The 13090-nt window shown below is 33.2% G+C and overlaps 1 protein-coding gene across 1 annotated transcript in view; it reads right to left on the bottom strand.

The window, feature by feature from the left end:
• The window catches only part of Cip4 (formin-binding protein 1-like Cip4), a 35713-nt gene that overhangs the window by 22380 nt on the left and 243 nt on the right, over positions 1 to 13090 (bottom strand). The gene's annotated exons all lie outside the window — the stretch shown is intronic.

The raw sequence follows: 13090 nt of genomic DNA, 5'->3' as shown, positions 1-13090 counted from the left end.
GACACGTTCTGTCTCGCTCTCATTGCCAGTTTCACTCTCGCACGTGAGTAAGTACGCGCTCTCGAGAGTTCGGGTATTTATAGAGATTCGTTGCGACGCGTGGGTGGGGCAGGTTCTTTCCCTTTGCAGTTCGCGGCCACGCGGCCACGCACACTGCGTGCCCGAAGAAAAGGCGAGACAGGCGTCTATAGGGCGTCACACGCAAACGTGGAATTCGTTACATTCACGAGGGGTAAACCGCTGACCAAAACTTACACCAATGCCCTGGTAACAATGCCCAACACTGAAAAAAGAGATTGAATATGGCATAGCATTTTTAATTGGCTGCTGTAGCCAATTAAAAATGCTATGTCACATTTCACCATCTGAATTACTATAACAGCCAATCTTTTCTTTCAGTGCAATAATACATAACTTCATATCATTTAGGTATTGTAATACACGATTCTTTCAAGTAACACCCAGTAATGCCCCAAATCTGTACACCGCAATGCCCTCAGAGGTTTACCCCTCGGTTCAAAGTATTCAGTAGCGTACATTGGGCAATCACTAGTTTCCTCTTTTAGCGTATGCTCATTATAATATCAAGATTGTTATACATTATCTGCTACCGGAATTGTCACACTGTGCGATTAAACTTGCTCGCACGATGTATTTGCTAAGAAAAATAAATTCATAATAAATACAATTAATATATCATAATTCACTATGTGTAAATACAATTTCACTATGTACATACTTTATAGGTGTTACTAAAAAATACAAATATCACGAGTTGCAAGAGCTTTGTCATGAGAATAAATGATCGTTGCATGTCTCGTTTCGCAAGACACCCTGCAGTAGGTACTTCATGCAAAAATATTCATCTTCGCGACAAACGAGAAATTATCATGTGCACGATTATCTTATGACGCATTAAAATAATTTTCATCCTTCCATCTTTGCATCTTTGAAAGAATCTATTTAACAAAATTACTCTAGATAACGTATGAGAGAGCAGATTTCCAAATGCATTTTGTTGAAAATTTCTTTATTTGAATTAGAGATAGCATAGTGTTCAGTGTTGAAAGACTCATTTTAAGCTACTCTATGATGTTCTGAAAGCATTTCTGCGTCCATCAATTTATGTGCTGGAAAAGGCCTATAAACATTCAAGCATTATGTTCTTTAACGCGAGGCAAACAAAATGTATTTATTTAACATTATTACAAATAGTTAAGCAATTTTATTTAACATTTTCTATTTTACTAATTTGTGCAAATTTTATTTTCTATAAGGTGTGTTCTTTGTATCTTTCTTTCTCGTTTTCTGAAAATTATAAATTTTTGGACAAAACGCATTTTGAAAGTCTATTCCTCATATATCGCGGAATAAATAAAATAAAATAATTCGTGGAATATTTTTGATGTATGTAGAGCACAATTTCTCTCTTTGATATACTGATCTATTAAATATTATCCGAAAAAAAAAAAGGAAATGTGATATATCGCGCGTGGTATATATATGTGCTGTGCGTTATGCATGAAATGTATAACATACACATTAAATTTCTCCGGAGAAATCGGGGAACTTAAATCGGAAATTGGGGAAGCTGAATACTGATCTTCCAAATTTACATTTAATCTGCATTCACAAAATACAGAAACCACTTAACGCTGATAAAATAAGAATTTCTGAAAAAAATTATCTTTCACAAAGTAGTTCGTTAAAATTCTCCGACTTTTTCTGTGATATAAAAAAAATTATTAAATTAAAACACAACGCAATCTAGATTTTTAGGATTTATCTTTTCAATTTTATCATCTAATTCGAAAGTAATCAAGAATGGAACAAAATATCATGAACTACACTATTAAATTTATTATGTCAAATTATATCCACAATTTGAGTTATTTTTAATTATATCTATAGGTCGCCAATGTTCTTACTCAATATGTCATTGATTAAAGTCGTTGAGAGAAAGGATTTTATTTCTAAATAAGCTACCAGTACTTTTTACAATGATTTGTAGATATAACCGACAAATTATATTGTTTTAATTTGCTATATTAATGCTGGTCTGCTATTCAAATCACTTATTAATAACAAAAACAATTATATAAAACTTAATCTATTTGTTAATAGACTTTTATTTGCTAGCCATACTGATTACTTTTCGTAAATTGTGTATTATTTATTACATTAACAAATAATGAGAAATGATTTGCAATAGTAACTGACTGATTCATTTTCCTATCAAACATTTTTATTATCCCTTTTTTTCCTGTAACTAATTCATTTCTCTCAGTGATGAAGTTAAACTATTTAACTCAAGAAAATGTATTAATTTACTAAATACGTATATTAATATGAATGACTTTCAAACTACTTGAAATGGATTGGATTACACGTTTTAACACAGATAGTTAAAAACGATTGAGTTATCATTTCTTCTTTAATATCTAACAGTGTGGATACCCCAGCAGCATTTACACAATCGTGGAAATTATTCTCACACTGTTTTAGTATATACCCTGTAAAATTCCGCGAACAACCGAGATGCGAAGCATGTAATCATGCAAACATCTTCGGTCAACCGTACAAAATAATGGTTACCAATTGTCCATGAAACGTGGGAATTGTGAACATTTTAAATTTTGGACTGGAATAATCCATGACGCATATAGAAGCTGGAAGCTACCAACAAATTTTTCAGCGGATTATTCTCTCAATTCAATATTTATAAAATAAAATTTTCCCTCTGGTCGCTTACCCATTCGTTTAAAAAAATGGAACGTGTCCTACATGTGTTGTGTGTGTTGCTTCAATTAAATTTGATCTTATTATTTACTTGAGCTAAATAAAATTTTCGTTTTTATTTGATATAAATATTTCAGTTAAATTGATGTAAAGATAAAAAGGAGTTATTAAACAAAATTAATGTATGTATATTTTATTAAAATGAATATATCCGAGTACATATCTCAGAACAAAATTTACGTAACTTACACATACTAATATTATGCGTTAATGTACACATCATGTATACATAAATATTAAAATATAGTATATAAAAGATAAAATTATTGCAAATTAAATTATCAGAAAGTCAAGATGATTTCCTCGGATTTCGAGCGAAAGTAATGCAATGCCGGGAAAAGCAAATAATAACGGTGTTGACTGGAATTCGCCAAACCGGACAAACCCGTTTAGGTGGTAGTGTCACGCTAAGACCCGATCACCCTGGTTAACCCTTTTGCCACGACGCGATTCAATCGAAAAACACTTGAACCGTTCATAATAGATTACTACAAATGCACATAAACATTATTCGTTAATTAAATGTCGAAATACACGCAACTTTTCAAAAATCAAAAGTTTATAAAATAAAAAAATCTCTTTAAATATTTAAAGTTATAATTTATTTTCTTAAACTCGATGTTATAATTGATAATTAAAAGGCGAAGTATATCTCAAAATTAATTAAAGAAATGTAATTAATAATTTCCAAGCGGTATAGCGATAATTAATTCTTGACTGAGATAACTCAATTTTTTTATCAAGTATTATCTAACGTATATTTCTCTTAAATGACCTACCCTATTTTGTCATATTAAAATATATATAAAGACATTTTCTGTACGAGGGAAATTGATTTTAAAAAATCAGAAATAAAGCAATTTTAATTATAAATTTAATAATAAGAGCAATAACCGGTCAAATAAAGCTTAGAGATGAAAACAGTTTTCGCTGCGCGATCATAATTATGCTATAAATAAGTCGTTACTGTTCGCCACTTCCTCATGCCTTTTCTTTACGGTAAATTTAAATCACGTCACGCGTTTCTATAAGAGTTTCCACTCGGTGCACTTTGTCATTAAAAAGAATTTATGACGGTACAGTTAGGAGCGATCAGCGGTTTCCTCTACAAGCTATGAGGGAAGATATAAAACGTATCGAAACTTCTTCGACGATATTCCCTCAAGAACGTTGTGTTATCTTGAAATTCTTTTTATACAATAGGAACTCGTGTATTAGTACAAAATTTCTATACATATTTGTTAAAATTCTATTAAAAAACCGTTATTTATTATTTCATACTAAACAGCTAGATTAATAATATATAATCGCATAACAAAATGAAATCCTTTTTGTGGTAACTAATGTCCGACGTACGGTTACAAGACGGACCGCTTACTCGACTAATCTCCATTAGGAAATTTCGCGGAGCGCGTTTCCGTTAGTCGATTATGTGTTTCAACGAAAAATGATGAATAACCATCTTTAGCTCATAGAAGTCTCACATCGTAGTCTTGCGTGTATCGCGGTAATTTCACGATTTGACACATTCCTGAAACGTTTCATTTCCGGATAGCCTTCCTTTTATCTCGATGGAAAATGGGAAAAACGCCGGAAAGGCCGAATAATTAGCGTCGAACGTAAAACGTCGCAGAATACGTGTGCGGTAAATAAAATAAACTCACAATACTGAACAATGTATATTTGCAGTTACTCAATAAAAAAATAAAAAAAACATAAATATATATAATAATTATAAAATATGTTTAATTATAAAATATATTTTTTCTTTCTTTTATATAAACTCTATCCATATTTAGTATACAAAAACAAAAAGAATATATGAAAAATATTTAGGAGGAAACTTTTGCATTTTGAATTGTTCTTCCTTATAAAAAGTAAAATTGTGATCACATTCTATAATATCCTATATATACTCATATATACTATATATTTCTTATAGGATTATTACGTTTATAATTATTGTATATTTTTTTCCATTGTATTTCTTTAAACTTTACTTTTTTTATACTAGAGAAACAATAAAAATTATCTTTTTATCTCTTATTATTATTTTCCTATATGTATAAAAATAGAGAAATTATACAACAAAATAAAAACATATAAAGATATTTTATTATATATAGAATAATATATCTTTTATATTATATATAGTCTTATATAATGTTTTACCGGGTACTTAGCTCAAGTCTAATAGAGCATCATCAGCACTTCTAGAGAAAGTACATCTTTATAAGAATAACATAATAGTAATAACTTCCTTGGAAATAAATAGCGGAAAGATCAAGTTCAAATAATAATCGAGAAAAGCTTCTATCGAAGTTCATTTGCACACAAAAGAAAAAACATGAATTGGCTCCCGCTCGTTATATAGTCGTCGGGCTCTTTTCCGGTTCACCTACGCGGATTATTATTGCGGACGAAATGGAAGGAAAATGAAATGGGCAATAGAAGGGAAAAGCCGTGAAGGTTACGAGGAAACAGTGTTGCACGTTACTTTCTCCAGCGCGAAATCGGAAATCGTCGGTGTTATTTCCGAAATCGCGCTACCACATGTATACGGATGACGTAAGTGCTCGTGATCGTATCTCCGTTTCTGTCCCACCTCCATGCCACCTGCTTCTCCCCCCCCCCCCTTCCATACTGTCTTCGTACTATCGATTCCACGGTGCTGGGTGCATTGGGGGACCGAATTAATTCGTCAGGGTCAGTACTGGTTAGGAGGTAAATCGGACAATCGATAGTTCGGAAAAATGTTTGTTCCGTGATTCAGCTAAAAATCGTCCCGGTGGATTCTTTCGGGAAGAAAGTATTATGTGAAAAGTAAAAGAGAAAAACTTTATTTGACCGAATGCTATAACATTTTACTGTTAGATATCTTTTTTCGATTATTTTGAAACATCAAGCTTAGCATTCTCGATAGATCTATACTTGTTCGGCATCCCGTCGATCGCGATTCAATAGAAATCCGGGATATCTCGCTTAAATTTATTAGTAGATGAAAATAATTTTAATGTATCAAAGTAATTATGTTTATTATTTTTTTATACTGCAAAAATTTTGATTAATCATATTTTAATCAAATTATCGATAGAAATAGGGATGAAAAAGTATCCATTTCTATCAAATGATTAGATAGATTAACGTTGATCTCGGTTTAATTTTTATTCTTTATTTTTTTCTAACTGTTACAAATAACGGAAAGATAAACAATTAATTAAATCAAGATTAAAGTTAATCTACAATGACACCTGTTTCAATCAATGTAGATTAACTTTAATCTTAATTTATATTCTTTTTCCTAATTCTTAGAACTAGAAAAAGATTAGTAGAACCGAGATTAAAATTAAACTATAGTAGTGAAAACGGTAAAAGCATAAAAAAATTTCTGACGAACCAGAAGAGTCTATACTCTATAACATCATATCAATTATGGTTCTCTTAACTAGAGTTATAATAGATTCAACCAGCATTCCAATTAACCTTCCGCTAACCAGACAGAAAAAATCAATATAGCAAACCATATGGGGAGCCAACCTCATTCCATGCTATATTTCACCATAAGCATACTAATTTAGGATGACTGGCAACGTCGCAACTACTCCAACTACACAAAACGACTTGTGCGTAGTATTTTTTTTTTAATTATAGAAATTTACATTTTTCAAGAATACGTCACACTAAGCGCCTACTAAGTTCACTGAAGGTTAAAGCAATCAGACTCTTTCCAATTATGCAGAAACGAACATTAGTATGTAGAAAAATTTTACTCAAGTATCCAAGAATTTAGCTAAATATAGATTTAAAAATAATAATTAGACTATTAAAATAATAATGTAGGACACTGAAGATGTTTGTCAAAATTGTCAAAACTTTTTGCAAGATTGCTTTTCGTGCTTGAGTTTTTTCTACATGATTATTTTGATACAATTATTAATTTTGATAAAATTATTTTCAGATTTGTATTACTCAAAATTTTTAGATACTCGAGCATCGTTTTTTCCGTGTAACAATGTCTTCTAACAGATTTAAGTGTGATTACTCCAAATATCTATCAAGTTGCGATCGATGGAGTTCGATTAGCGGTGTAATTTCCGTTATCAATTGGTAAAATTGACACGCGGTTCAAGGTATGCAATGTATCGCGTATCAATCATCGATATGTCGTACACCTTCTCGTGAATCACTACACAACACGCGTACGTGTTTAACCGCTAGTTACTGCTACTCCTGAGCATTATGTACAAGACGGGCGTGCCTCGTGGTATCTTTATGGAGGAAAAGAGAAAGACAGAATCTTCTTTACAGAAAAACAAAGAGAGGGAAGAAAGAAAAATTTGTACTATACATAAAAGAAATTATTAAATTTTATTAAATATTTGTTTATATAATACTAACGATATATTCACTAAATGTAAATATACATTTATTTAATTTAAATATATTTTTATTTTGCATAAGTGTTTACTTACTGTAAGTACATATTTCATTAATACTATTGAAACAAATATTTAATGAAATTCAGTAATTTTTTTTTCAATGTACGTACATTACTTATAATACATACTGAATAAATATGAATATACATTATTACAATTTTTGCATAAATTTACTGTTAAAAAATTAAACTTGATGCAAAACTTATAAATATAAAAAACGATATATATTAATGTAAAGAAACGAAATAAAGCGTAGCTAAAAATTTGTACGTTGAGCACAAAAAATAATTCTATGTGATGAATTAAAAGAAATACAAACGTTCATCGTGTAAAAATTGCAACAATTAAAATTAATTAAAAAGATTCGTGCCACATCTCTCAATCATTCGCGGTTGTAGTCATTTTTAGATTCGTTAAAACGTATTTATGATAATTAAAGGATCAAAATGACAGAACAATGAAACTGAATATTATTCGAACCATACGATTTCGGTAGAGGATGAGTGTGTCAAGTCAGTAACGGGGATGAGTAGCGAAAATTATGGCGCGCGGAATGCGCGAATGAATTATTAATAGAGAGTGAAGGCGCAGGGACGTCATTGGCAAGCAAAGAGCGAATCGATTTTATGCGCACAGAACACGAACATGCGTAAGAATTTTTCTTCGAGAAAATGAGCGCGCATGTGACTCTTAATCCATTTATGGGGTCTTTAAATGTCCGCTCGCTAACTTATAAGACGTCGCAATCTGTCGATTCTTATCGCCCGTATCGTCATTCACAGAAATTCGTGACATCGAGAAATCATCACAGTTTTGCTCTTTTTCTTACAATTTCACATCGCTTTTCTATTACATTCTTGTAACTGTTAAGCGCAAAATGCAATAGAAAAGTACAGGCAAAAGAGATGGTAAATAACAGATTTCAACGTGTCAGAAGCCATCATGTATATTAGAACATGCGCAAGTTTCCCGTTTCTGAAATCTGTTATTCCTCTCTGTTCCTTTTGCCTATGGTTTTGCAATTATGTCTCGGGCTTTTAGCTGCTGGTTTTATACTTGTCGCAAGAATGTTTTTTCTTAAAAGAAAAAAAAAAGGCAGACCTAAGGCTAAAACTTTTTATAGCGGTGCGGAATATTTGATTGTCCAGACAACACAACCTATATCTAGCGTCGGTTATAGACTACCTTTTTTGAAATATACAGAATGTATTTCTCTCTCTTTCTCTCGAGACGCGAGTCGGCCGCAAAGCCGACGTTGTCGCCGTCGAGGATTTCACGGGAAAGGAAGCAAAAGAACGTACGCTCCTTCACGGGCAAGGTGCGAGGGGGCGAGGAAGGGAGCGCGACGTTGCGCGAGGGGGGGGGGAGGGCAGAAAAGGTGCGCGCAGAAAGAACATCGGGGCAGGTAGGAAGGCGAGCAGGAAACCGCGGGGGAGGGGAGGGGGGCACAACGAGGAACGTCGCCCGCGGCTAGCAACCGAAAAGGCAAAACTCTCGGCGAGCGCGAACTGGTTTTCGGGGATATCGCGGTAACATGTCGTCGTCGGCGAAAACAACGACGGAAACGAAGAAGATGACGATGATGACGATGGTGGCCAGATAATTCGGTGCGGGAGGAGAAAAGAAATATTCTTCCCAAAAATATATGTATCCCCTGCAGCAGAGGAACGGCATTTTGACAAAAATTTCAATTGTACGCTCACGAACGGACGAAATCCACAATAACGAAGTTCTTTAGCCCTTGGCGGGCTACCAAGGGACCTCTCATAGATGTCGCAAACAGACCCACTGGAGTGCACGACATCATTAAATGTAAGAAAAAGAAGTTTTATAAAAAGTAAAGCTCTAAGCAATGCGCGTATGAACGTGCGTGAAGAGAACAAATTTTCCTTGTACGTGCTTTGACCTGAACAACCCTCTTTAGCTTAGATCGAAGGATAAAATATGCATACACATATATCTGCAAAGGCAAGATAAAATAAACAGCTCGACAAGTAGAACAGCTAAAAGAGAAAAGTGAAAGAATTTGAGAAAATATTAACTGTTAATCAAAGAAGGTATATATATATATACTCGATAAAAAAAAATACAAATTATCTTTAAAAAAAAAAAAGAGATATACTTAATTGTAGAGTCATAAGAATATGCAATGTTATCACAACGAGCTCGCCTAAGGCGAGTTGAAGAACTTGATAAATGGATAGATACGTGGCTGATGTATCTAATAAGCAGTTCTGTGTGCAAGAAGGTGGTAAGCACGTGATAAAGGGCTAGGCATTAATCGAAAAAAAAAATTTACATTGTGTAGTCATGAAGTTGCGAGCTCGCTCAAGGCGAAATGAAGATCTCGACGGATAGGGAGCCAGATAAATCGACAGGCAAGTGAGAGATACAGAGGGTGAAAACTAGTACACTTCAATAAGTATTAGCTCATCGGTAGTATCATCAATTTAAATGTATATATGTATATATCTAGTACATTAAATGTAACATTATTGTCACATTATTGAATGGATAATCAATAAGTATCGCCCCTTAACTTAAAAAATATGATTTTCGAATTATCACGAATGAATGAAGTAAATATAATTCTATCAATCATCAAAACTTATAAAGTACTGACTTAGTTTCATAAAGAATACAATAGTCAAAATCATCACAACTAAAAATGATTTTTTTTTTAAATTATAAAATAAAATTAATAAAAATATGACATTTGATTATATTAAAAATATATATTATTTTGGCCGATATTATTTGAGTAATCAATAATTTTCTCTCTATCACAAGTTGAAAAATAATTCTTCCCCTTTCCTGAAAAATTTAATTGTATTATTCATTATTTTTAAAGTTCACCATTTGCTACAATAACGACGCAATTCAAAATTTTCTAGAAAATGAGTTTAAATATTTTATCAAAACGCTGATAAAAGGCTCTGATACAAGGATGATAAAATTTGCAAAAATGATTGTCCGACACAAGATCTCGCTTAATAACAGAAAATGTTAATATCTATTCCATCTAACTTCATTAGGCGTGATGAGGACACGCTTAATGAATCTGTTAGTCAAGTGAAACGGAGATGTGTAAGAGATTTCCGTGATTCCAGATAATCTCGAGATAATCGCGCGACGTTTACGCGAACATGTTGAAGATAACGATAAAGTACCGTTTAACAAATACAAATAACAGATGTGACATATAATACCTTGGCGTAGACCCGCGACGGTCGAAGCTGTCAGAGTGATCCTCGATTTTGATATCTAATGGCAAGCTAATAGGAAGTCATTCCGATTGATGAGGGATAAGAGGAAAAATCTGGAGATCCGATAAGTTTAATTTGGCGTACGGAAAAACGCATACGAGCATCATATGCAGCTTCAAGGATGAGCTACAGATGAATCACGTTTCTCCACTGAATGTTTGAAGAGTTGCATTTATTCTGTAGATGAGATAAGAGTGACGCATCTCCGACAATGCGAGAAAATATTGTAAGTCCTATATGAAGAAGGGAAAATAACATTTGATATGTTAAGAATGTATTTTTTTTTTTATGTTATTCAATAATTTTCTGTCAAATTAAAAAATAGTTTTTTTCCTTTTTCTAAAGAAACTTCATAGCTTTGTCGAAGCATTTAAAAGTTTTGCTAGATAAAGATCTAAATATGATTTTGTTAAACTATCAAAATAGTTGACTGCGTTCAGCAGAAAAAGCAACTTTGCAACTGTTGTAAAAAATATTTTTTAATGATTAATTTTATCCTCTTTACTCTTTAATAGATCTAAATATATGTCTAGTTCTGTTAAAGAATCTTACAATAAAAAAAAAAAGTCCAGTTACATTGCAATTCCAGTTAAAATAATCCAGTTATAATAATTCTAATTGAGAGATAAAAATCTGATTAATATAATTAGAATGATTCGTCCATTTTTTATCGGAAATTTTTACAAGAGTTGTAAAATTGCTTTTTTTCTAATTGCAATTATAATGTAGGATGCAGATAGTTGCTAGAATGTCAAATTTTTGCAACATTGCTTATATCATGCTTGAATGTCCTATATAACTATTTTTTGACAGTTTAACAAAATCATTTTTAAATCTATATGTGTAGTTTTCAGTTATTCCAAGAAAATCGTTCCTCCTATGTGGATATCTTACCGAATACAGGGAATATCTCAGGGAATATTCTAAACCACAAATACGCTATTCAGCTCACAGGATAGATAAAAATAAAACCTGAGATTATCGAAAGTAAACAAGAATCTAGTATAGTTTAAGCATACAGCGAATACATTTCGTACACAAAACATGTCGACGTGGAAATCTGTCACAAACGTTGACGAGGTTGACGCATGTAATTTTACTTAAGGAAAAAAATACTCGACTACGAAAACACCGAGGTGCACGTCATTCGACTCCAATGCCTCGATTCGCACCAGTCATTCGTGGAAAATGCTTCTCGAGTCCATTCAAGTCCCGTAGATATATACACTGAGAAAAATGATTTGGTTAAAAGTAGACCAGAAAATTTTAATTAAATCAATTAGAATTTCAATTATCTCAACAATTTTGTAATAGTACAGTCAATTAGAAAATCTGATTAATCTATAAAAATTTGAATTGTTAAAATGACTAAAATTCTAACTAATTTCAGAATCTTCTACACTAAAAAAATGTATTAAATTTTAATCTTCACTTACAATAAATAAATATTTAGATAAATGAAAAAAAATTATAACTGAATCTAATGGTTCTTATATCTAAGATGTGTTTACATTCAGCAAATATTTTGCTAGTACTATTCAAAGTAATATTTATTAAATATTTATTAGAATTTAATAATTTTTTTCTCATTGTCAGTGTAATTTTCCCATTTTCAACCAAACTATTTTTCTCAGTGATAATGTTCGAGGACCTGAATTTTTCATTTTCGGGTTAATTTATGCATAAATTTAACCTCTCTTAACTTGATGATATAAAAATTGTGTGTTTCTAGCTACAATTAATCATTGAACAAATGATCTTGTAATATATGACTTTGAAAGTTACTCACTATAAAACCATCAGTTTAAAAGTGACGTCAGTTTAGTGATTAACCATGGCTGCGTTCAACAGAAAAGGCAGCTCTGTCCGCAACTGCTGTCAGAAAGAGAGATTCTTTTACATGATTGATTCTTAAGTTTCTCACTAAATCTAAACGTATAAAATCAATCATATAAAAAAATCTTACAACAATTGCGAAGTTGCTCTTTTTGCTGAACGCAGCTAACAGCCAGAAAAATACAATTGCATTATCATCAGACTAAGCGTAACCATGAGCGGAAAATGAAAAACCGTGCCTCGGCGCGACTGAAAAGGAACGGAGAGGGGAAAAAAAACCACGCGAGCGCGAGCAATTTCGTACACAAACGGCGGGTTGTTTACGCGCGGGTGAGCGCCAGGAGGGAATTTTGCGAGAGAATGAATGGGACGGGCGGCCATCGGCGCGGTGGAACGGGTCTGGCCTTTCGGGTCGTGTCGGGAAGATAGGTATGCGACTTGACGTCCGAGAAAACCTCGACTACCTGAGACCAGATGCCGGAGTATTATAGTCCGCATACGGGACACGACACGCGCGACTGCCGTCCGGGAGACTGACCGTTGTTCGCTATACGTGAATTTACGTTTCTCGCCACGACGAGGACGTGCTCGCCGTAAACACGGGGAATGGCAGCTGAACGAATCGTACGGATGCCTATATTCCACGTCGAATACGCGCCGCACACAGACGCTGAGAATCGTCGGGAAGAATCGCCCGCGAGGAAAACGGCAGACTCATTTTCAGAAACCGTCGGTCCCGAAGAATCTCGC

Source organism: Cyphomyrmex costatus, unplaced genomic scaffold (genome assembly GCF_001594065.2).
Source record: "Cyphomyrmex costatus isolate MS0001 unplaced genomic scaffold, Ccosl1.0 scaffold374, whole genome shotgun sequence".
Taxonomy (NCBI): domain Eukaryota; kingdom Metazoa; phylum Arthropoda; class Insecta; order Hymenoptera; family Formicidae; genus Cyphomyrmex; species Cyphomyrmex costatus.
Note: the sequence above shows the minus strand (reverse complement) of the source record. Positions and strands in the feature narration are given on the sequence as shown.